General features: G+C 40.6%; 1 protein-coding gene across 6 annotated transcripts in view; it reads left to right on the forward strand.

The window, feature by feature from the left end:
• The first annotated feature begins 9,362 nt into the window (after nt 1–9,362).
• Nucleotides 9,363–26,985, forward strand: part of CALD1 (caldesmon 1) — a 236,492-nt gene continuing 218,869 nt past the window's right edge. For all 6 annotated transcript variants that reach the window (XR_010585850.1, XR_012432882.1, XR_012432887.1 and 3 more), the window contains exon 1: nt 9,363–9,459. The gene's annotated coding sequence lies outside the window, so the exon portion shown is untranslated. The remainder of the gene's footprint in view (nt 9,460–26,985) is intronic.

Genomic DNA, 26,985 nt, shown 5'->3' on the forward strand with positions numbered 1-26,985 from the left:
ATCACCACTGACAACAAAATCCAAACCAAATATCCTCCTCAAATGAAGAGAATAAGTGTATTATATCTGAACATTTAGGATGACATTCAAAAATCTCATGATAGAGGCTTAAGGTCAGTGAGAGCCTGTTGAAATCCCTTTGAATATGTGCCTATGTCTGTAAGAGTATAGAGCTACAGAAAAATGTACACACATCAACGTGCACCCTCAGCTCCCTCCACTTCATTCATGCTGCTCCACATTCTACAGACTCCCAGACTGATCCTTTGCAAAACGGGGCTTCTCAGCAATAGGACCTCTCTCTTTCCTTCCATGCCTTAGAGACTCCAAAGAGAAATCACGTGTTTTCTTACAGATAGGCAAAATGAGTACCACTCTCCCTTAAAGAACAAATCTAAGTAATATTATCTGGCTAATGGCATCTGATTTGGCTAATGGTAACTGTCAAGACAAACTTAAATCCCCAGAAAACAAAGACTGACAGGCTTGATGGTGGGTACATCACAGAGAGGACGGGCCTGGACACATTTTTATGTATGCTATTCAGTTTTACTATGCATCTTTGCTGTGAGAATTCATGCTTTTCAACCAATTAGAAATTTCTGGCCATTGCTTTCTCTAATATTGCCTCAGTTCCATTCTTTCTTCATTTCTAGAAATCATTTTAGACGTCATTAAAGCTTCTCGTGCTATCTTTTCTATCTTAACTTCTCTTCCAAATTTTTCACCCCTTTATTTTTCTGTGCTACCTTCACTGTGTTGCTTCAGGTTGGTCTTCTAATTCACTAATTCTTCTTCAGATGTGTCTAATCTGCTATTTAGTTCATCCATTTATGTATATACATCTGGATAAGTACTTGAGAGATATGTATCTCAAATATATATGTGAAATGTATATCTTCAAGCAAATGACATCTGATTTGGCTAATGGTAACTATATATATATTTGTTTTGAAACAGGGTCTTGATCTGTCACCTAGGCTGGAGTGCAGTGCCCCTATTACAGCTCATTGCAGCCTTGACCTCCTGAGATGAAGTGATCCTCCCACCTCAGCCTCCCGAGTAGCTAGGATTACAGGTGCACACCACCATAACCTGCTAATTTTTGTAATTTTTTTTGGTAGAGGCGCGATTTTGCCAAGTTGCCCAGGCTGGTCTTGAACTCCTGAGCTCAAGCAATCCTCCTGTCTTGGTTTCCCAAAGTACTGGGATTACCGGCGTGAGCCACTGCACCTGGCCTCCATTAAGTTCTTAGTTTAAATAACTGTGCATTTTATTTCTACACTTTCCATTTAGTTCTTTAAAAAAAAGTCTGCCTTTTTTTGGTCATGGTATTGTTTTTCTTGTGGATTTCTTTCTTTCTGTAATGTCTTCAATCATTCTAAACATGCTTATTTTATATTCTCTTTCAGATTGTTGTTCTAGCACCTTGGTTCCTTGGGAGGTAGGAGGCAGTGCTCGTGAATCCTGCTGTGTGTAATATCTACTGACTCCTGCCCAGGATGGATGATTTCCTCCAGTGTTTTGTAATTCCTTGTATTGTGAGCTCATTTCGCGTGGACCTGCTTGCTCCTTTGAAACCACCTCGCATTCTGGATGGTGGAATGTCTCTCTGGAGTGTTTTTATAAGTGCTTCTGCCAGCCACTCCAAAATATTATTAGCCAGGGACCAGTTTTTACATTAATTTCTTGGCTTGGAAGTTTCTGGGCTATTCCAATAGGGTAATTTTTAAAACCAAATTCGTATGTAGAGTAGATCCAGGGTTTCATATTCTCCAAGATTTTGAATATGTTTTTTTTCCACAAAGAGAGACAAATGTGTTTTTGTGTCATCCTGCTATGCTGGTTGAGAAATTTCTTGTTTTCTCATTCATATCCTCCCTGACGGTTCAGGCCTCCAAGGGTGTTGGCTTTATGAGGGAGTCTCATTTCCATCCCCATCTTGTGCAGCCTCAAGGCTCAAGGCTCAGGCTCTCCTGTGGTCATTAAAACTCAAGTTCCATGGATTCTGAAGCTCCGTGACTCACTCCAATTTTGCAGGAAATGGAGAATCAGTTCACACGCTAAACTTGCTTGGTTTCATTCTTTCTCTTTCTGTGATTTCCCCTTCTTTCTGTGATCTTAGTTTTGCATAAAAAATTGTTTTGTTATATTTTATCCTCAAATCCTAGGCATACCCAAAAGGCAGAGATTCCCGGTGATTTCAGCCTGCCATCTCATCAGAATGAGAGGTTCTTTCATCTATGCTTTATGTTTTCTTCACTTCGACTATGAGATTTTCTGGCTTAACAACTGTTGACGGCCCACATGTTGCCTGTGGAATAAAGTCTAAATTCCCTGTCCTTGCATTTAAGGTCATCTATTATCTGGCCTCCAGTTAAATATATTTTCTAGTAGTTTTAGTGAAGATGTTGATTGTTCGCTGTCGAAAATTCTTAGTGACAAATTAGGTGAGAGCTATCTGGTACATAAAACTGTCAGATGGATCCTCAACTCTAGGACCAGCATTGCAGCATGTCAAGATAATTTTAAATCTTGATTCTCTCAACTCTGTCATGTGTCTTTTAAAATCCCCTCTAGACTTGTGTCATTGCACATTTGATCAGTATACCTTCTGCATCCTCATTCAAGGTACTGACACAAATGTTGACCAAAAGGAGGCTAAGAGAATAGCCCAACAGTTCAATTGCAGAGCCCTGGGCAAATTTAATTGTGTCCACTAATCATTTTGGGTATGATCGTTCAAGTAATTTTTAATTCATTCAGAAGTTGTGAATTCTTACCACTTGCAAGTGTTTTTGTTTATTTTAGGATTCACTGTATCAATCTATGTATTACCCCACAACTTAGCACACGTCCTAGTCTCAACAGGCACTCAATGCCTGCTTCTTAAGTTTAATTATAAAGGGAACATCGGTGACTGGACTTCAAGTCATAGAAGCAGTGTAATTGGGGCAGAGCTTTACCTTGAATGGTTTTTAGAGCTTGTCTGTTTTCTATAGTGCGAAACAAGCAAAAACTATGTGGAAGAGATCAGCCCACAGAATGTGACACAAATGGGCACAAACAAAAAGGATTTAGCAATGGACAAAATGGACGAAGACAGTATCATAAGCCTTGCAACTATACAGTTCTGTGACTTACCCAAGACTACATTTACCCAATAAATGACAGACCTGGAATTAGAACCTAGGTCTTATCACTTTTGATCCATCAACCCCATACACTGTCAGGTTTAGTACCATACTTAACATGAAATACCATGTGGGTTCCACCTAAACTATGTTTTCTGTCTGTTTTTAAGCCAACTTTCTGTTGCCTTTCTGGATTTGCTGGGCACATACATGAAGTGCACTTCCCAGCTTCCTGTGCAGGTAGAGTGGTCACGTGACTGACTTGCACTATTCCCAGGCCTGGGCCACAAAAACATTCCACATGTCATTATCTCTCTCCTTTCCCCATTAACTTCTGACTTCCTAAAACTGCAAAGAACAAGAGGAGAGGCAAGCCACTAAACAGAAGAAATCAGATTTCCTTAATGACACATGGAAGGCAGCCTGACAACCAGGATCACTTCATGTGACTTCATGTGAGTGAGAAATAAGCTTCCATTGTCTGAAGCCACTGAGATTTTGGAGGCTCTTTGTTGAGGCAGGCAAATATCCTAGCAAATGCACCTTCAAACTAAAGCCTCAAATTGGAGTGCAAGAGTAACAATCAAATGGCATAATTTTATTCTTAAGTCACCTATTAAATGGTGTCCACTATGTTCTTTACTGATAATCTAGATGTAGAAATTGAATATTCTCATAAAATTTAAGGGAGTTACAAGCACTTCAGGAACATTTAAAATAAAATAATATTCAAGAATGTCATAGACCCAGTGTATCTTCGTATCAGCAAGGTATTTTGAATAAAATGGTGAAATAGGGATACTTCTCAATGAATTTAAGACTACTTGAACAATCATTCCCAAAATGATTAGTGGACACAATTGAGTATGCTGAGGGCTCTGAAACTGAACTGTTGGGCTATTCTCTTAGCCTCATTTTCGTCAACATTTGAATCAGTGCCTTGAATGAGGAGGTAGTAGGTATGCTGATCAAATATGCAATGACACAAGTCTGGAGGGGATTTTTAAAAAAAGACATGAGAGAGTTGACAGAATCAAGATTTAAAATTATCTTGACATGCTGCAATGCTGGGCCAAGACTAACAACACAAAATGTAATACGGATAAATGCAAAGTCTTATTTTTAGGTCCAAAAAAGAATTATAGGGATACAGGATAGAGAACATGCGACTTGGCAGCAATTGATGTGAAAAGGCCCTGGGGGTCTTGTTTGACCAAAAGCTTCATGTGAGCCAACAGTGTGATATGGCTTCACAAACTTACTGCATTAATGGAAGTATTGTGTGATGATCGTGAGAAGCGTTAGGCTCTGTGCTCCTCAGATGGAATCTGGGACATTATTTTTAAATTCTGTGTACATTGGAACAGTGACAAACTAGAGACTATGCAGAGGAGGTGATGAGGATTGTGAATAAAGATGTCTCCTGGATCTGCACCCAAAGCATACTGCTGGTAACCTTTTTCGTGCTGCGCTACTCCTCCAGTTTTGTTCTATGGTCTATCTTTTCCACTAGACTGCAAGCTCATTAGCAAAGGGATAATAATAGCAATACCACCAACAATGGTTGGAGTTAGCATTTACTGGATTCTTACCATGTGCAAGGCACTTCTCTAAATGCTTTACACATGTATCTTATTCAATCTTCACAGCAATTCTATGAAAGTATTCTACTAATGTCCCCATTTTATGGATGAATTAAGGCATAGCCAGGTCAGGTACCTTAGTAAATCAGGGGGTCAGAGCACAAAAAGCAGGCATTTAGACTCTAGGACTGATACTGTTACCCCACATACTATCTGCCCAATTAAGCTTTGTATTATTAGTCCATTCTCACACTGCTATAAGGACACACCTGAGACTGGGTGATTTATGAAGGAAAGAAGTTTAACTGATTCACAGTTCCACAGGGCTGGAGAGGCCTCAGGAAACTTACAGTTATGGTGGAAAGGGAAGCAAACACGTCCTTCTTCACATGACAGCAGCAAGGAGAAGTGAAGAGGGGCAGAAGCCCCTTTAAAACTATCGGACGTCCTGAGAACTCATTATCACAAAACCAGCATGGAGGTAATCACCCCCATTATTCAATTACCTCCCACTAGGTCCCTCCCATGACACGTGGGGATTATGGGGCTACAGTTCAAGATGAGATTTGGGTGGGGACACAGCCAAACTATATTAGCTCTGAAACTCTTCCATCTCAAGCACTCGATTCACGTTCAATAGTTTTAATGGGGTTGAGGCAATTAATACATAAAAACAAAGTTATAGAAAGAACCAGAGAGGCAGAGTTACTCCCTGTACAGGGAGTTGCTTTAGTGCCCAATGCATATTTTTAAAAAAGATATAGATCCATGAGGTTTTGACACACCTGGGCACCAATGCTAGTAGGCACATGCGCAATAATAATCTGGTATTTTTTTACAGTTAGTTTTTTATTTTCAAAAGCCATTTTTAAAAACCTGGATGTCCTTTAATCCTCCAAATTGCCCTGTGAATTAAACATGGCAGGTTAAGAGATGAGGAAACCCTGAAACTTTATGTTTATTCATCCATCAGTGTATTTATTCAGCAAACATTCATTAAGTGCCTACTATGTTCCAGTCACTATAGCAAGACCAAAAGAACTTTGTAAGGTGGTGTTATTATCTTCATTCTACAGTTAAGGAAATAGAAGTCCTGAAGACTGCAGTAGCACTAGCACTATGAGGTATTGATACACACACACACACACACACACACACACACACAAACACACACATATTTGTGATGTATGTCTTGGCCCCATATTACATTTTTCTCTTTCAATGGGTGGAACTGGAACAGTCATTTCCTTGCTGCTTCATTGTTAAATTTCAAAGGTCTGTGCACTGGAAAAGGGCTTAAGTGATATCTAATTGGTAGTTGAGTAGTAACTGGGTTCTTGGTTCCCAAGGTGATATTCTTACCATGAGATAGGCTATGTGAAAAACTCAAAATGACATTCATGCAAAAGAAGGCCATTCCTAACAGTAAGGATGAAAATGGAAATAAATGTCTATTAGTAAATGAGATCACCCTTGGAGAATGCTTTGAGATCTTTGGGGAAATGTGGTTGGGATGGGGGAGCATGCTGGGACACCTTCCCTCTGTGGGCTCCAGACATTCCAGGCTCCCAGCCTCCCAGCTGTGGAATGTCTTGGAATGTGCTCGAAGCCCTGTGGGCTTTGAAGCCTGGGAGCAGTAGAGTTCTGCTGGCAGGGGCGGGTTGGGGCCCACCTGGGATCTCTGGTGTGGTTCAGCAGCCCCCAGGGCTGGAGGGTGAAGAAACTAATAGGAAATGCAGAACTTGTCACTGCAGGCAGCCCTTAGAGCAGAGGTCAGCCTGGAGATTAAAGGAGAAACAGCGGTTCCTCTGCCCTTCTTACTAGTATAGAACATCTCAGCGTAATTTCCCACAAAGACTGTCCAAGTGCCTACCCTTTGCCCTGTCTCCACTGAAAGTTAGCAGTGTAACTAACACCTACCCTTCTTTTTTATAAATGAGCATCATCCCCCTGAGCAGTGTTCTGTTTCTTTAAGGTTAGGACTGCAGAGAGATTGTGGGAGGTGGCAGGGAAGGCTGGTGGGTATTGATAGTGGAAAGAGAGGGTCCACCAGATCTGGAGGCTCCTGGGAACCCTCCCTGCCTACCTCTCTGCCCCAGTTTGTAAAGACACAAAAGCCAGCTCTTTACAGCAGCCTTTTAAAGTCAATCTAAGATCTCTCAAGAAGGGTTTTTATACTCATAGGAAAAGATTTTTGTTTCTTTCCTGGGGAGGCCTTAGGGATTTCCACATTTCCCGGCACTTCTCAGAAGAGAGCTAGTGGGAGGGAAGATGATTGCTTTGAGTGCAGCTGGCAGAAACTTGGGGATCAGCCCCCTTGGCCCTGGCTTGGTTCTTCCATGAAGAAGCATCTTCAGCTTTCATTGCCAAAGGGTGTTTTGCTTCGATTGAGGGGAGGAGAAGATAGGAGAGGAAATAAAAGCACAAAAATGAAAAACAAAGAATTCCTGAAGGTCTGATAAGCAGTTCAACTATGCACCAAAACATAAATATTTGGCCAAATTAGTTACTCCAAATGCTTTATATTTCTAAAATTGAGCCGCAGTTTTGTTATACTTTGAAGTTTTTCAGCTCTTCACAATCCTGCGCAAATCTAAGAGGGTGGGGGGTGGGAACTGGAGTTCATTTCCTTCTCTGAGAGGTCAGCAAATACTTAACTTCTTTCCTCTGATGCCTGCTAAAGTGATCTTGCTGTTTTGTTGACCATCTCTTTCAAAGTGGAGATGTCATCTGTGCAATGACTCAATTTAGCATTTTGTCAATGAACAAGAAATAAGCAGCATGTGCTGGATAGTATTAGCTTGGAATCAATCAGAAAAGTGTTGCCGGTTATTAAAATATCTGTATCCTAACATAATCTGTGACAGCATCTGTAGTCTAATTTCTGTCCACTTTTTGTTGAATTCACCTTTTGAAATTTGCATAACTTTACTTGTGGAGTTTCTCACAGATATAAGACTTAAATCTAGTTTATTTGCATAATCACATAGCAGAAATTACTCATTCCCAGGGGCAGACGAATTCACATGCGTAAACTTGAGGTCTATTTTAGTATGATCCACAAGCAGTTGGTTAATTTCCTCACTGAAGTCCGCTGATACATTCAATGAAAAATAGCCAATCAGATTAGTTGTTTGCGATTATTTTAAAAATAAACCGGCTGTGTTAAGGTCTGGACGACAGCAGACCCCTCTTTTCCTGCAGCAGCCATGGTCAAGGGGAAGACCGAGGAGAGAAGATGCAAGAACAGGGCCTCAAGGTTAAGCCCTTGGCCAATGGCAAACCTTCTCTAGTAGCAGCCTGTAGTAATGACAGAGATTTTTATTAAAGCAGACACTGGGTGGTATTACACAGAACTGTCGCTTTTCTAGGGGAGGTAAAGTGGCTGAGGAAATATTCGAGCCTGCTGTCAGGCCTGAAATCTTTTGACTTTGTTCCCAGGAAGCAAGACTGGGGCCTAACTCCAGATGTCTCTGATGGGATTCACTGTGCAGCTTGAAATGCAGGTTGGTTATTTAATGAAGAAAATCAGAAGTCTTGCCTCTTTAAAGGTGGTTTTTAGTATTTATTTTATTCCTTGCTATCAGGAAGTTGTGTGTGTGTGTATATGTGTGTGTGTGCGCATGCGTGCACACACACACATTGAAAGAGAAGTGGAAGAGGGAGAGAGAGATGGGGAGAAAGAGAGAGAAAGAGCAAGATTAATTTAATACTTTTATGTATTAAATGTTAGACATATTGAAAGCAGAGGAGGTAACATTACTTATGTAGACGTTACCTGAATTCCTCCAGAAACCAAGCAAAATCAAAGTAAGCTAATTAGAATAAGTTTACTAGAGCAATATTCTTCACCAAACATTGGCAGACTTGGCTTGGTTACTGTGATAAGTACTGCAAGTCATTCCCTAAAGGAGCCTCATCCTTTCCTTGGCTACACCCTTTGTGTGTGCTCTCTTCCTTAAGGAGGCTTGGAAGGTTTTTCTCTCGTTTCTCTTGAAAGGGCAGCTGAAACGCCTCTTCCTCCAGGAAGCCTTTCCTGGAGAAAAGAAGTGGCCCCCCTTTCTCTGGACTCCCATAGAACTTTACTTCCATGTCTTTCTGGCATGTATTTAATTGTGCCACACATCATAGTAATCTGTGTTCACATTTCTCTAATCATATTTACCTAATATTTTCTACTGATTTATAAGCTCCACCAAGCAATATTTAGGGTAGATTTCACTTTGTACCTCCACATGGATTTTAGCACAGTACCTTGCACCTTATAGGCACACAACAAGCGTGTGTTTAATTAATAAAATAAATGCATCCAAAGCCACTTATACTGTACAGTAGTAACCTATAACCTAAGTGTTCTTACCAGAGAAGATAAAATTAAAACTCCATTTAAAAAATTTTCTTATTTTCTCCATCCTAATTCAGTACCAGGCATCTTAAATTTGGTCAGAATTAGTTTAGTAGTTTAGAGTTTCATGGTTTAAGCAAACATTTTTCTTTTCCTTCCTTTTTCTTTCTTTGGAACCAGAAGAAACTTTGTTGGACAAAAAGGAAAAATATCTGGGTGGGAGAAATTGGGTGGGGCCAGTTAAGCCTGCATTCCGCTACTGGATTTAGTTGAAAATATCAAGCTGTTTTCAAGAATTCTGGATTAAACTCCCTCCCTCGCATTGTATTCAGGGATGCCTTCCTTGAAGAATTGAAAGCAGAAAGATTTGGGAGCTGAGAGTTAAGCTGAACAAAAGGTAACTATTTTAAATCAAAACATCTGCTAGAGAGGTGAATTTAACTTAAATTCCAAGGGGCAATTGCCTTTCAGCTCTCACCTCGTGGACCTATCTTCTCTGAAAAATTTTCCCTGGCTACATTAATAAAAGTTGGGGGAGGAAGTGTCGTTTTGCTATACTTTAGAAATAGCAACTTAAAATATACTTCATCTTCTTTTAATGTCCCAGAAGTTGTGCCTTTCATCTCCCAGTTGTTCTTTATAATACATGGTGTGATGTGGCCTTAACAGATAAGCAATTCCTGTTCTTTTTGCTCAGCATCCAAGAGTTCTGGAAGATTTTGGAAACCCTTTTGTTGTGGTGATAGTGGTATTTATTTCTCAATTTGTGATGTATAGTGTTATCTACCATGGTTGTGTGGGTTGATGAAGCCACTGCTATTAGTTCATGATGACTAAAGAGAACCTATGGGGAAGGTAGTAGGAAGAGCTTAACTGGAATCTCCAGAAATGGTGCCTTCAGGAGTCAAAGCTTGGACTCTCTCATTTGAATGCTCTCCCATGCTGCGGTCTGAAAGTTTGTGTCTCTCCCAAAATTCATATGTTGAAATCCTAACTCTAAGATGATAATATTAGAAGATGATGCCTTTGGGAGGTGACTAAATCATAAGGGCCCATTCCCTCATGAACTGGAACGGGCTGAAGAGAGACTCTTTGTCCCCTTCACTCTGTGAGGACACAGCAAGAAGGCACTGTCTATAATCCAGAAAGCAGACCTGCACCAAACACCAAATCTGCCTTGATCTTGGCTTGCTAGCCTCCAGAGTTGTAAGAAATACATTTTTGCTGTTTATAAGCCACCTGGTTTATGGTACTTTGTCCTGGCAGTCCAAACAGTCTAAGACAAAAATTAGTACTGCGAAGTGGGGGTGCTGCTGTACTAAATACTTAAAATGTGGAAGTAGCTTTGGAACTGGATAATGAATAGAGGCTGGAAGAGTTTTGAGGTGCATGCTAGAAAAAGCCTACACTGTGGTGAACTAACCATTAAGGGCAATATTGCTGAGGGCCCAGAAAGAAAAAAGGAGAGCAGTAGAGAAAACCTCAGTCTTTTTAGAGAATACCTAAGTGGTCATGAACAGAACATGTTAGTAGAAATATGAATGGTAAAGGTTATTCTGATAAGGCCATTCAGATGGAAATGAGAAATATGTTATTGAAAATGGGAGAAAAGGCAATTCTATTTTTAAAGTGGCAAAGAATTTGGCTGCTTTGTGTTCTTGTTCTAGTGTTTTGTGGAAGGTAGAACTTGTGAGTGATGAAATTAAATATTTAGCTGAAACTATTTCTAAGCAAAGTGTTGAAAGTGTAGCCTGGTTTCTCTTGATTGCTCATAGTAAAATGCAAGAAGAGAGAAATGATTTAAAGATGGATTGTTAATTAAAAGGAATGCAGAGCTTAAAATTTTAGAAGATTCTTAGTCTATTCACATTGAAAAAATATGAGAAAACTTGTGTGGAAGAGAACAAGCGTGCAGCCAAATGATTATTTGATAAGAAGGTTGGTATAGATTGTCATCTCAATGGAAGCCAGATGCTATTCATCAAGATAATTGGGACATTTATCATCTCAGCCCTGGAACCAAAGATAGAAGAAGTGACTCAGGATGCAGAACAAGGAATAGGTCTTGAGAAAGAAAGCCAGAAGAGTGAGGTAAAGTGCAGATGTGGAATGATCCAGCCTCAGAGGATGTTTCATACTAAGGTCAAGATGCATATGGAGCCAGGAACCCAGGTGCTCATTCTAACAATGTGAAAGAATTCTGTTTTGCCAACCCTAGAGGGAGTTGTTCAAAATTCCAGAAAACAGCAGTAAGATTCGTGATGCCAAGGAAGGGTGGACTATATATTTCTGTAATTTAATTTAAATGAAATCCAGGACCTATTGTTTGAGAAAATGGATTAAGAATGACTCAGAAAGCATTTTGGAGATCACTGGGGCTGCCCTTCCCATCATAGGTCCTGGAGTGCAGAACAATATCAAAGGAAGGCCATCACTGCCCAGAGCAGCCTTATATCAGGGGCTCCACTCCCTGCACTCCATCACTGTGCCCCTTGGCTGCCCCAGGGCCAGCTCAGGTGGCTCCAGTGCAGCATGGTCTGCACCCAGCAAAGCCATGGGGGCACGGCTGCCTCTTAACTGGATTGCAGAGAATGCCCTGGAACGTCATAGGCCCAGGCAGACAAACACCACAAAGGTGGGGCCACCATAGAGAGTGCCAACTAAGGCAATACCCAGTGGAACCATGGGAGTGGGGCCACCCCTGAGACCACAGACCAGTAGAGCCCCTAGCATGTGATTCCCACCTGGGAGAACTGCAGGCACTCAACTCCAAACCGAGAGAGCTGTGCCATAGGCTACACCTGGAAAATCTGTGGTGTCAGAGCTGTCCGAGGCCATGAAGGCAGGCAAAACTGCAGAGGTAGGACTGCCATCCCAGTGGGTGTGCAAGGCAGGACCTCTGCCCCAGCACCTAGACAGCGGAACACTGAACCAAAAAGATTATGCTTGAGCATTAAGATTTTGGACTTGTTCAGAATTTGCCACTTCTTTCTTTACTATTTCTCCATCTTGGAATGGGAGTATCTAGCCTATGCCTGTCCCATCATTTTATTTTGAAAGCACTTAACGTGTTTAATTTCAGAGGTTCACAGCTCAGGATGTATAGTACCTCGCATCTCATACATATCTAATTTGGATGACATTTAGATGAGACCCTGGACTTCGGACTTTTAAATTGATGCTGGACTGAGTTAAAACTTCAGGCTCTTGGGATGAAATGAATATATTCGCATGCAAGAAGGACATGAGGCTGAGTGCACTGGCTCACGCCTGTAATCCCAGCAGTTTGGGAGGCCACGGTGGGTGGATCACCTGAGTTCAGGAGTTCCAGACCAGCCTGGTCAACATGATGAAGCCCTGTCTCTACTAAAAATACAAAAAATTAGCTGGGCGTGGTGGCAGGCCCACCTACTGAGGAGGCAGAGGCAGGAGAATCGCTTGAACCTGGAAGGTAGAGGTTGCAATGAACCAATATTGTGCCATTGTAGTCCAGCCTGTGCAACAAGAGTGAAACTCCATCCACCTCCCCCACCAAAAAAAAGACATGAATTTGGGTACAGGCAGGGGTGAAATGCTATGGTCTGAATGTTTGTTTCTCCTCCAAAATTCATGTTGAAACCCCAGCCTTCAAGGTAACGGTATTTTGAGGTCCTGCCTTTGGGAGATGATTAGGTCGTCAGGGCAGTCCTCATGAATGGGATTAATGCCCTCATCAAAAAGGCTAGAGGGAGACCCCCACCCCTTTCAGCATGTGAGGACACAGCAAGAAGGCACTGTCTATAGGCAGAAAGCAGATCCCCACCAGACCCTGAATCTGCCCTGAGTTTGGACTTCCCGACCTCGGGAGCTGTGAGAAATAAATTTTCATAATTTATAAGCCACCCAGTTTATAGTATTTTGTTGTGGCAGCTCAAATGGAATAAGACATCCCAGTTTGGACTTTTGGAAAGAGTAATCTAGTGAGAAATAATGTTTCAAGAACTGGAGATTAGTCTAAAGAGGCCCAATAAATGAAAAGAGAAAAGGCACTTATTTGTTTGTCTTCACAAATACAAAGGAATACCTCTCAGCCCTGGAACCAAAGATAGAAGAAGTGACTCAAGGATGCAGAGCAAGGACTGGGTCTTTAAGAAGCAAGGCCAGGGGCTGGGCGTGGTGGCTTGTGCCTATAATCCCAGCATTTTGGGAGGCAGAGGTGGGCAGATCACTTGAGGTCAGGAGTTCAAGACCAGCCTGGCCGACATGGTGAAACTCCGTCTCTACTAAAAATACAAAATTTGCTGGGCATGATGATGCACACCTGTAATCCCAACTACTTGGGAGGCTGAGACAAGAGAATCGCTTGAACCAAGGAAGTTGCAGTGAGCCAAGATTGCGCCATTGCACTCCAGCCTGGGCAAAAAGAGCGAAACTCCATCTCAAAAAGAAAATAACAAAACAAAACAACAACAGAAAAAACCAAGACCAGAAGAGTGAGGTAAGGTGTGGATGTGGAATGATCCCGCCTCAGAGGATGCTTGATGTGTAAGGTCAAGATGCACCTGGAGCCAGGGACCCAGGTGCTCATTCTAACACCATGAAGGAATTCTGTTTCGCCAAAAGTACAGGGAGTTTTTCAAAGTTCCAGAAAACAGCAGTAAGGTTCAGTGATGCCAAGGAAGGGTGGACTATATTTCCGTAATTTAATTTAAAGAACTGACATAGGTTTCTCAGGGATACACAAAAGAGGTTCTTACTCTCACAGAAAGAGCTGGCTCTCGAGTCGCTTTAGGGAATGCAGTTCCCAGTAAACAGGAACCTTCTATAAGGGAAACAGAGAAACTTTAGGGAGGGCTCCCAGAGAGCTGCTGGGCTGGTGTTGGTGTCTCTGAACTTGAAAGAGTGGCCTCATGACACCCAGATTTCCAAGACACAGACCAACTGTCTTGGGGGACAAGTTGGAAGGTTGATATGGCAAGTGTTAAAACAAACAAACAAACAAACAAACAAATCTTGCAAACTAGATTTAGTTGCTGCTTCAGGAAGGCACTGCCATTGCTCGGGTGACCTGAAGACCTGTTTGCCAACAGAAGCAAGGAACCCCTCGTCCCTTCATCCGGGCTTGTGGTCTCTCTCTGGTGCCCCCTACTGGCAGAGCCTAACAGGGTGTCAGCTGGCCAAGCAGAAAGGTGCTGTGCAGAGCCCTAGCCTCAGTGGAATACAGGAGCGTGGGTCTGGAGTTGGCGAGGTCACAACTTTATAAGTGGCACGTTCTCCTTATAGCGTCCTAAGACCCATGTTTCTTTCCTAGCAGAACCGTGTATTACCGATTACAGCTAGAATTGTATTTGAGCCCTTTCCAGGTACCTTCTCTTGGGAGAACCATACCTATCTTCTGCAGACTTAAAAATCCTGCCATCTCAAAAGCTGAGGCACGTGTTTGACAATGTTTATCCTTTCCATTCCTAGCTATTAACAGAAAAAAAGATCGACTTTCACTTTCTTCTGAAAAGTCAAGAGCATGTCCACCAAACCCTCTAGCAAATATCCAATAGTTGAAGTTTCTCATCACCACTGTATAAAATATATATTCAATGACCAATTCTATACATTACTTCTACATTGTTTTTTTTTCATCTGTCTAAAATGCATGATTAATTTTCTCCTGGCCAGATGGCCTATACCAAAGTTCCAGAGCAGGTCACTTACATTTTTCTCTGACTCACTCCTCCACAGTGTTTCTGTTTTTGGGTTACTCAAGTGAATATCTTATTGATATATCATACCATTCAGTCTCCCCTTATTACAGCCTATCATTTGGGAATATGGCATGCTTCTCCGTCACTGTATTTTAATCTGAAGCCCCTTCCCACCATGTCTCAAAAAATCACACTATGGTATAACCTCAACTTGGTTCATTCACAATGCACACTGAGACAGTATGATAAAGTGACCTCTGGACTAGACTGCCCATGTTCAAATCCTTGTTTTTCTGCCTACCAGCTGTACATGTCCTTGTGCAAGTTATTTAACTCCCATAAGCCTCATTTTTCTCCATCTGTGAAATGGAAGTAACAACAGTACCTACTTTGTAAGGTTGTTTCTAAGATGAAAAGAGATATACAGATAGTAAGTACTCAATCAATGACAGCTATTATTAGTATAATGGTTTTGAGGCTATTAGTATTATTTCCATCTCCTCTCTGCTTTCCAATATTTTGGGGGTGCAAATCCCCAGGCATATCTGCTACTTTTATTCATATTCTCATCTTACGCTTGTGGTCTTCCATAGGAACCACATTCATAGGTTTATCAACGTGATTGTCCTTCTTTCTTCCTTTACTTAAAGTTTTTCAGTTGGGTCACCCAGATTCTGGTCAATTATCCTTCCCTCACCAAGAATACATCATTCATCCCAGTACATAAACCACGGCTTCATCTTATAAATGTCACTTCTCTACCATCTTTTTAATTGTACATTCAACCCACAGATTTTTCTTTCTCTTCAAAGTCTTTATTATTGGTAGAGAAAACCATTATATAAGTTTATCATCTAGGGCTGGGCATGGTGGCTCACAACTGTAGTCCCAGCACTTCAGGAGGCCAAGGCAATGAATCCCTTGAGCTCAGGAGTTCAAGAGAAGCCTGGGCAACGTGGCGAAACCCTGTCTCTACCAAAAATACAAAAAGTTAGGCGGGTGTGGTAGTGTGCTCCTGTGGTTCCAGCTATTTGGGAGGCTGAGATGGGATGATCGCTTGAGCCAGGAGACAGAGGTTGCAGTAAGCCGAGATCGTGCCACTGCACTCCAGCCCGGGTGACAGAGTGATACCCGTTTCAAAAAAGAAAAAAAAAAGTTTATCATCTGTACTCTTGAGTCCTTTGATTCCTCACCCAAGGCATAGTTTATTTTCAGAAATGTCATTCATGCAGTATTTTAGCTCAAGACATACTGGGGGAAGATTTCCAGGAGAGAGTTAATAAGGATCTTCAAATGGCAGAAGAATCAGGAAGATCAGACCTGAGAGCTTAATGGAATAGCTTTCAAAAGCATGATGAATCATCTTGGTTGTGCAACTTGGACAGAACGCTTATTTCATATAGGCTAAGTAGAGAGTATTGAGCCTGTCAGAAAAGGAAGCTTTCGGCCTGATGCCAAAAAAATTTGCTAGTCAAAATAACCAGTCAAATAATTTCCAAATTAATTATTTTTCATTTCGTGTTTGCATTTGTACATCCATCTCAGATTCTCAAAGGAATAAGTTATGATTTTAGCACACAGAAGTTTAGATTCTTCTCATCACTACCCTAAACCATCCAAATTATAAAAGTGAAACTATATATTATACAGTGATACCTTCATAAATCTATTTCCAAATGCCAGAAAATAGGCATCATGAGTGGGGAATTTCATATGTGTCCATGCATGTACAGAGTTCAGGCTCAGAGAGATAAATGTGTCAAGAATGCATAACCACAGCCGAGTAATTATGCAACTTCTATTTCTGCCAATAAATTTCGAGCCTGATTTATGTCAGATCAGAACATAAATCCAATCTTTGCACCGATTATCAAAACTACACTTTTCAGGCTGGGCGCAGTGGCTCATGCCTGTAATCCCAGCACTTTAGGAGGCCGAGGCGGACAGATCACCAGAGGTAAGGAGTTCAAGACCAGCCTGGCCAATATGGTGAAACTCCAACTCTACTAAAAAATACAAAAATTAGCCAGAAGTGGTGGCGTGGTGGCAGGTGCCTATAATCCCAGCTACTCAGGAGGCTGAGGTAGGAGAAGCACTTGAACCCGGGAGGTGGAAGTTTCAGTGAGCCGATATGGCACCACTGCACTCCAGCCTGTGCAACAGAACCAGACTCTAAAAAAAAAGAAAGAAAGAAAGAAAAAGACTACTTTTCACACTTTTCAGTGTTGAATATATTATGTTCAGACAGAATATAATTAATGGAATGCTATATTGGGTCCATACTGCAAAGTCTGCTGGGCCTTGGGGTGGAGTGGAGCCTGTCTAGAGAAAAAAGACAAGACTCAGCTCTGAAAAGAGAACTGAAAGGAAGGATCCAGAAATCGTGATGACTTGATAAACCTTGGGCCTAAGCTCTCATATGAGCAAATAATGAGGGCAGCCATCTTAATTTTTATGGAAAATAAATGGGTGTATCATCTCACTTACTAAAAGAAATAATGAGATGAAATTGTTCTGAGGGAGTGGATTCCGAGGATTCTCCACCCTGTGTATGCCTCACTTCTGCAGGTGCCACCAATCACCAACTCTAAATTTGTAAGGCCAGAGCAATGCCTCTGAGTCCTGGAGAATCACTTGGGGAGTTTTGAAAAATACTGACATCCGGCTCCACCTAGGAAATGTTAGTTTAATTAGACTGGGATGCAGCCTAGGCACTGCTAGTTTTCTTAAAGCACACCAGGTAAGAAGCACTGGTCTAGGCCAACTGCCCTGAGGGTAGCTCCTGCCTTGCAAAGACTATGACAAAGTCTTTCTGCAGAGATGCACACAGGACAACAGTGGGGCCTCTTTCCCATTCTTGCTGCCCTTTCTCCTTCATGTTCTTTATTCTCCTGCCTTGTAGCGCCGGTCCTTGACCACAGATTGTCTTGTATCTGTTGTCTATAATTTAATGCTTCTGATTCCCAGATGCCTGCTGGTCCCTCCCTGGCCTGCTCTGACTCCAGAAATTTGTATTTTCTTCTGAGTATTTGCCCACTCTGTTGCAAACTGTGGCTTTGCAAACTCCCTTAGCTGCATTGACTTGAAGCAAGCATCTGATTCAACCCTCTCAGTTGGATTCTAACTTCCAGTCCCTTCCCTCCGGCAGGAGGCTGGGGACATCTCCACAGGCAGCACCTGACCTTATTTGTTCAACACTTAACTTCTGTGGGATGAGATGAAGTCCCACCCTGTCCATCTAGATAACAATCTTCTTGTCATGGGATGAAACCAGCCTGGGTTTGAATCCTGCATGAGGAAATTACAGCAGAATGAGAGAGAGAAAGTCTAGGTGACTAGGGGGTAGGTTCCTGAGCTAGGGCCTGAGATGTGGAAAGGAGAGACTATAAAGAGAAGGGAGAAGAGAAAATGATGAGTAAGACCATCTTCTTTAGGTAAACCTAAGTGTGTATTATAAATGTTAGCATTGGCCACTGTCGCTTATAAATTGCTGCTGTCATTTTAAAAATTCTGTATCATGTCTTCTTCATGACTTTTTCATGCCACCATTGTCTCAAGGTACAAGCCTAGAAGTGTAAGTTGAAAAGAAAATGTCTATAAAATAATACACATGCTCTAATTTTCAACCAAACATTAAAAGTAAACCTAAAACCCACTGCTGATATCCATGTATAATCCCTTTTGGCTCCCAGAGGTACCTCTGTTAACAAATGTGTAGTCCTGGAAGAACTGTTTGACGTACAAAAAAACACATGTATGATATTGCTTCATGTGTGTTTTATATAACTGGAGTAATACCACATACATCATTAGGAAAATTACTTTTTTTTCACTCAACAGTCTAGAGTGGAGATCTTTCATTTCACCACATATAAATCTCATTCTACTCAACTACCAAATGCTAACTATGGACAAATAAGCTGTTTCCAACGGATATGATTATAAACAATTGTATAAATACAATGTATAGTTTATATGTGTGTGTGTGAAGGTTTCTTTAGAGAAGATCAGGAAAAGTAAAATTGTTAGACAATAGGGTAGATGAATTTTTATTTTAAATAGGTATTGTCAAATTTATACCTCACCTAGTAATGCAAGAGAATACCATTTTACCATACTCTACTCAACACTATCACATATTTTACTTTATTTTATTATTATTTTTAGATGGAGTCTTACTCTGTCACCCAGGTTGGAGTAAAGTGGCCCAATCTGGGCTTACTGTAACATCTGCCTCCCAGGTTCAAGCGATTCTCCTGCCTCAGACTTCTGAGTAGCTGGGTTTACAGACACCCATCAACACTCTCAGCTAATTTTTGTATTTTTTTGTAGAGACGGAGTCTCACCATGTTGGCCAGGCTGGTCGTGAACACCTGACCTCAAGTGATCTGCCTGCCTCAGCCTCCCAAAGTGCTGGGATTACAGGTGTCAGCCACCATGCCACATATTTCAAATGTTGCTTCTCTGGAATGGTATTTCTTTGTTTGCATTTATGTATTTTTTTTATTACTGGTGTGGAGAAAATATGCTTCATTATTGTTTCAGTTTGCTTTTCATTGATTACAGGTAAGATTGAACATTTTTGTGTATGCCTACTATTATTTGGTTTTACTCCTTTACTTTCCATATTCTTTGCCCATTTTTCTATTGGGTGGCTTATCTTTTTTCTTATTGGTAGAGGAGTGATTTATAGATTATGGATTTCCTTCAGGACACAATTCCTTTTTTCTTATTGATAGAGGAGTGATTTATAGATTATGGATTTCCTTCAGGACACAATTCACATTGTAGTCTACTTGAATGGCTCCCCCCGGTGGTGTACAGTACACAGCCTGCACAGCCGTAACTGGCAGTCAGCTTTTGTTTGTGATCAATATGTAAATATTTTATCCTTACTCTGTCTCTTGTCTTTACATTTTACTTGTGTTATTTTTCACAGTGTAGAAGTTGTTTTTCTAGTCATATTTATCGGTCTTTTCCTTTGTGTTGTTTGCCTTCTGAGTCTTGTTTAAGATAATCTTTCCCACCCAAAGTAAAACATTTTCCTGTATGGCCTCTGATTCTTTCGTAGTTTTACTTTTTATGCTCATATATTTAATCTATCTAGAAACGACTGGTGGATGATGTGAGGTAGGGATCTAACATTATCTTTGTCCAAATGGATAACTAATAATACCAACAAATTATTGAATAGACATCCAAAAGACATCTCTTACCTAAAATCCTACCTCTACCACCACGCCTGGCTAATTTGTGTATTTTTAGTACAGACAGGGTTTCACTATGTTGGCCAGACTCATCTTGAACTCCTGACCTCAGGTGATCCACCTGCCTCAGCCTCCCAAAGTGCTGGGATTACAGACATGAGACAGGAGAATTGCTTGAACCCAGGAGGCAGAGGTTGCAGTGAGCTGAAATCGTGCCATTGCACTCCAGCCTAGGGGACAAGAGTGAGACTTCGTCTCAAAAAAAAAAATTTAAATTTAAAAAATTTTAAAAATTAAAAATTAAAAAAAATAAAATAAAATACTACCTCTATCATATGGCATTTTTTCCTATATTCATAGGCCCATTTTGAGGCTCTGCATTCTATTCTTATGATTAAAATTATATTTGGAGAAATTATTCACTTCGCTCCAAATGGTCATGGGTAATCACGATCTATTAGTAAGTGAGAGGTTTGGTTTAAATAAAGATCTACTCTATATTGAGTTTAATTCATAGTATATAACTTAATGTTATAATAAACTATGTATTATAAATGATATGGAGTTCTCACTTCTGACAGGAGGCTCAGTCTAAATAATGCTTTTGTTATCTTTTAAAGCTCCCACATTGAGGACCTGCATGACTCTTAGACAAAGATCTTGGTGTCCAGTGAAGTGGCCAACTTGTTTTTATTTCTTCCTGAATATTATTATGACTTGAAACTCATAACTTGATTCATAGTATATTAATAACATTAATTCATATATCTTTTAAGTTTAAGTGAACTGATCATTTAGAACAAGAGTTCAAAAATATAAATATGAACTTTTCCATGGGCCCATATGAACCTTAAATGCCATCTGATAGCACAGTTTGACAAGTAGTAGTCTGTGAATAAATATATGCAGAATGAAAGTAGTACTATGCGTAACTTGAAAACTGCCACTCACGCTCTTTTTTCTAGGCACTTCACTGATTTGCTTCATTCAGAGTAGCTGTTTTACTCTTGCTGTTTTAAGACACATGGTATTAGAACTTGGCATGAATCGCTTTCTTTGCCAGAAAATTTTGAGTCAATTTAAGCTTTTTTCTTTGACCTTTAAAAAAACAAAAAAAAAAACAACAAAAAAAAAAACAAAAAAAACCCAAGACACTTAGTTGTTTAGTTATTGGCTATCAAATAAACCCCCGAAGCATAAATATTATTCTCCATATTGGCTTTCCATATGGTGCAATTGAATGAAAACTGGACTTACTTTACTCTCCCTTCTCTCTGGAGAGCACAGCCTATGTAGACTAGAATGTGAATGATGACCCCTGGATTGTGCAGTGCACAGTACTGTTCTCCTTCCCACTTCCATTCTCTATGTTTCTTTTTTTTATTTTTATTTTATTTTTATTTTTTTAATTTATTTTTATTTATTTATTTTTTAATTTATTTATTATTATTATACTTTAAGTTGTAGGGTACATGTGCATAACGTGCAGGTTTGTTACATATGTATACTTGTGCCATGTTGGTGTGCTGCACCCATCAACTCGTCATTTACATCAGGTATAACTCCCAATGCAATCCCTCCCCCCTCCCCCCTCCCCATGATAGGCCCGGGTGTGTGATGTTCCCCTTTCTGAGTCCAAGTGATCTCATTGTTCAGTTCCCACCTATGAGTGAGAACATGCGGTGTTTGGTTTTCTGTTCTTGTGATAGTTTGCTAAGAATGATGGTTTCCAGCTGCATCCATGTCTCTACAAAGGACACAAACTAATCCTTTTTGATGGCTGCATAGTATTCCATGGTATATATGTGCCACATTTTCTTAATCCAATCTGTCACTGATGGACATTTGGGTTGATTCCAAGTCTTTGCTATTGTGAATAGTGCTGCAATAAACATACGTGTGCATGTGTCTTTATAGCAGCATAATTTATAATCCTTTGGGTATATACCCAGTAATGGGATGGCTGGGTCATATGGTACATCTAGTTCTAGATCCTTGAGGAATCGCCATACTGTTTTCCATAATGGTTGAACTAGTTTACAATCCCACCAACAGTGTAAAAGTGTTCCTATTTCTCCACATCCTCTCCAGCACCTGTTGTTTCCTGACTTTTTAATGATCGCCATTCTAACTGGTGTGAGATGGTATCTCATTGTGGTTTTGATTTGCATTTCTCTGATGGCCAGTGATGATGAGCATTTTTTCATGTGTCTGTTGGCTCTATGAATGTCTTCTTTTGAGAAATGTCTGTTCATATCCTTTGCCCACTTTTTGATGGGGTTGTTTGTTTTTTTCTTGTAAATTTGTTTGAGTTCTTTGTAGGTTCTGGATATTAGCCCTTTGTCAGATGAGTAGATTGCAAAAATTTTCTCCCATTCTGTAGGTTGCCTGTTCACTCTGATGGTAGTTTCTTTTGCTGTGCAGAAGCTCTTTAGTTTAATGAGATCCCATTTGTCAATTTTGGCTTTTGCTGCCGTTGCTTTTGGTGTTTTAGACATGAAGTCTTTGCCCATGCCTATGTCCTGAATGGTACTACCTAGGTTTTCCTCTAGGATTTTTATGGTATTAGGTCTAACATTTAAGTCTCTAATCCATCTTGAATTAATTTTCGTATAAGGAGTAAGGAAAGGATCCAGTTTCAGCTTTCTACTTATGGCTAGCCAATTTTCCCAGCACCATTTATTAAATAGGGAATCCTTTCCCCATTTCTTGTTTCTCTCAGGTTTGTCGAAGATCAGATGGCTGTAGATGTGTGGTATTATTTCTGAGGACTCTGTTCTGTTCCATTGGTCTATATCTCTGTTTTGGTACCAGTACCATGCTGTTTTGGTTACTGTAGCCTTGTAGTATAGTTTGAAGTCAGGTAGCGTGATGCCTCCAGCTTTGTTCTTTTGACTTAGGATTGTCTTGGAGATGCGGGTTCTTTTTTGGTTCCATATGAACTTTAAAGCAGTTTTTGCCAATTCTGTGAAGAAAGTCATTGGTAGCTTGATGGGGATGGCATTGAATCTATAAATTACCTTGGGCAGTATGGCCATTTTCACTATATTGATTCTTCCTATCCATGAGCATGGTATGTTCTTCCATTTGTTTGTGTCCTCTTTGATTTCACTGAGCAGTAGTTTGTAGTTCTCCTTGAAGAGGTCCTTTACATCCCTTGTAAGTTGGATTCCTAGGTATTTGATTCTCTTTGAAGCAATTGTGAATGGAAGTTCATTCCTGATTTGGCTCTCTGTTTATCTGTTACTGGTGTATAAGAATGCTTGTGATTTTTGCACATTAATTTTGTATCCTGAGACTTTGCTGAAGTTGCTTATCAGCTTAAGGAGATTTTGGGCTGAGACAATGGGGTTTTCTAAATATACAATCATGTCATCTGCAAACAGGGATTATTTGACTTCTTCTTTTCCTAACTGAATACCCTTGATTTCTTTCTCTTGCCTAATTGCCCTAGCCAGAACTTCCAACACTATGTTGAATAGGAGTGGTGAGAGAGGGCATCCCTGTCTTGTGCCAGTTTTCAAAGGGAATTTTTCCAGTTTTTGCCCATTCAGTATGATATTGGCTGTGGGTTTGTCATAAATAGCTCTTATTATTTTGAGGTACGTTCCATCAATACCGAATTTATTGAGCGTTTTTAGCATGAAGGGCTGTTGAATTTTGTCAAAAGCCTTTTCTGCATCTATTGAGATAATCATGTGGTTCTTGTCTTTGGTTCTGTTTATATGCTGGATTATGTTTATTGATTTGCGAATGTTGAACCAGCCTTGCATCCCAGGGATGAAGCCCACTTGATCATGGTGGATAAGCTTTTTGATGTGTTGCTGAATCTGGTTTGCCAGTATTTTATTGAGGATTTTTGCATCGATGTTCATCAGGGATATTGGTCTAAAATTCTCTTTTTTTGTTGTGTCTCTGCCAGGCTTTGGTATCAGGATGATGTTGGCCTCATAAAATGAGTTAGGGAGGATTCCCTCTTTTTCTATTGATTGGAATAGTTTCAGAAGGAATGGTACCAACTCCTCCTTGTACCTCTGGTAGAATTCAGCTGTGAATCCATCTGGTCCTGGACTTTTTTTGTTTGGTAGGCTATTAATTATTGCCTCAATTTCAAAGCCTGCTATTGGTCTATTCAGGGATTCAACTTCTTCCTGGTTTAGTCTTGGAAGAGTGTAAGTGTCCAGGAAATTATCCATTTCTTCTAGATTTTCCAGTTTATTTGCGTAGAGGTGTTTATAGTATTCTCTGATGGTAGTTTGTATTTCTGTGGGGTCGGTGGTGATATCCCCTTTATCATTTTTAATTGTGTCGATTTGATTATTCTCTCTTTTCTTCTTTATTAGTCTTGCTAGTGGTCTGTCAATTTTGTTGATCTTTTCAAAAAACCAACTCCTGGATTCATTGATTTTTTGGAGAGTTTTTTGTGTCTCTATCTCCTTCAGATCTGCTCTGATCTTAGTTATTTCTTGCCTTCTGCTAGCTTTCGAATGTGTTTGCTCTTGCTTCTCTAGTTCTTTTAATTGCGATGTTAGAGTGTCAATTTTAGATCTCTCCTGCTTTTTCTTGTGGGCATTTAGTGCTATAAATTTCCCTCTACACACTGCTTTAAATGTGTCCCAGAGATTCTGGTATGTTGTATCTTTGTTCTCATTGGTTTCAAAGAACATCTTTATTTCTGCCTTCATTTCGTTATGTACCCAGTAGTCATTCAGGAGCAGGTTGTTCAGTTTCCATGTAGTTGAGCGGTTTTGATTGAGTTTCTTAGTCCTGAGTTCTAGTTTGATTGCACTGTGGTCTGAGAGACAGTTTGTTATAATTTCTGTTCTTGTACATTTGCTGAGGAGTGCTTTACTTCCAATTACGTGGTCGATTTTGGAGTAAGTACGATGTGGTGCTGAGAAGAATGTATATTCTGTTGATTTGGGGTGGAGAGTTCTATAGATGTCTATTAGGTCTGCTTGCTGCAGAGATGAGTTCAATTCCTGGATATCCTTGTTAACTTTCTGTCTCGTTGATCTGTCTAATGTTGACAGTGGAGTGTTGAAGTCTCCCATTATTATTGTATGGGAGTCTAAGTCTCTTTGTAAGTCTCTAAGGACTTGCTTGATGAATCTGGGTGCTCCTGTATTGGGTGCATATATATTTAGGATAGTTAGCTCTTCCTGTTGAATTGATCCCTTTACCATTATGTAATGGCCTTCTTTGTCTCTTTTGATCTTTGATGGTTTAAAGTCTGTTTTATCAGAGACTAGTATTGCAACCCCCGCTTTTTTTTGTTCTCCATTTGCTTGGTAAATCTTCCTCCATCCCTTTATTTTGAGCCTATGTATGTCTCTGCGTGTGAGATGGGTCTCCTGAATACAGCAGACTGATGGGTCTTGACTCTTTATCCAGTTTGCCAGTCTGTGTCTTTTAATTGGAGCATTTAGTCCATTTACATTTAAGGTTAAGATTGTTATGTGTGAACTTGATCCTGCCATTATGATATTAACTGGTTATTTTGCTCGTTAGTTGATGCAGTTTCTTCCTAGCCTCGATGGTCTTTACATTTTGGCATGTTTTTGCAATGGCTGGTACCGGTTGTTCCTTTCCATGTTTAGTGCTTCCTTCAGGGTCTCTTGTAAGGCAGGCCTACTGGTGACAAAATCTCTAAGCATTTGCTTATCTGTAAAGGATTTTATTTCTCCTTCACTTATGAAACTTAGTTTGGCTGGATATGAAATTCTGGGTTGAAAATTCTTTTCTTTAAGAATGTTGAATATTGGCCCCCACTCTCTTCTGGCTTGGAGAGTTTCTGCCGAGAGATCTGCTGTTAGTCTGATGGACTTCCCTTTGTGGGTAACCCGACCTTTCTCTCTGGCTGCCCTTAAGATTTTTTCCTTCATTTCAACTTTGGTGAATCTGGCAATTATGTGTCTTGGAGTTGCTCTTCTCGAGGAGTATCTTTGTGGCGTTCTCTGTATTTCCTGGATTTGAATGTTGGCCTGCCCTACTAGGTTGGGGAAGTTCTCCTGGATGATATCCTGCAGAGTGTTTTCCAACTTGGTTCCATTTTCCCCCTCACTTTCAGGCACCCCAATCAGACATAGATTTGGTCTTTTTACATAATCCCATACTTCTTGCAGGCTTTGTTCATTTCTTTTTCTTCTTTTTTCTTTTGGTTTCTCTTCTCGCTTCATTTCATTCATTTGATCCTCAATCGCAGATACTCTTTCTTCCAGTTGATCAAGTCGGTTACTGAAGCTTGTGCATTTGTCACGTATTTCTCGTGTCATGGTTTTCATCTCTTTCATTTCGTTTATGACCTTCTCTGCATTAATTACTCTAGCCATCAATTCTTCCACTTTTTTTTCAAGATTTTTAGTTTCTTTGCGCTGGGTACGTAATTCCTCCTTTAGCTCTGAGAAATTTGATGGACTGAAGCCTTCTTCTCTCATCTCGTCAAAGTCATTCTCCGTCCAGCTTTGATCCGTTGCTGGCGATCAGCTGCGCTCCTTTGCCGGGGGAGATGCGCTCTTATTTTTTGAATTTCCAGCTTTTCTGCCCTGCTTTTTCCCCATCTTTGTGGTTTTATCTGCCTCTGGTCTTTGATGATGGTGATGTACTGATGGGGTTTTGGTGTAGGTGTCCTTCCTGTTTGATAGTTTTCCTTCTAACAGTCAGGACCCTCAGCTGTAGGTCTGTTGGAGATTGCTTGAGGTCCACTCCAGACCCTGTTTGCCTGGGTATCAGCAGCAGAGGTTGCAGAAGATAGAATACTTCTGAACAGCGAGTGTACCTGTCTGATTCTTGCTTTGGAAGCTTCCTCTCAGGGGTGTACTCCACCCTGTGAGGTGTTGGGTGTCAGACTGCCCCTAGTGGGGGATGTCTCCCAGTTAGGCTACTCAGGGGTCAGGGACCCACTTGAGCAGGGAGTCTGTCCCTTCTCAGATCTCAACCTCCCTGTTGGGAGATCCACTGCTCTCTTCAAAGCTGTCAGACAGAGTCGTTTGTGTCTGCAGAGGTTTCGGCTACGTTTGTTATTGCCCTGTCCCCAGA

The sequence above is a fragment of the Macaca fascicularis genome, chromosome 3, assembly GCF_037993035.2.
Source record: "Macaca fascicularis isolate 582-1 chromosome 3, T2T-MFA8v1.1".
Lineage (NCBI taxonomy): Eukaryota > Metazoa > Chordata > Mammalia > Primates > Cercopithecidae > Macaca > Macaca fascicularis.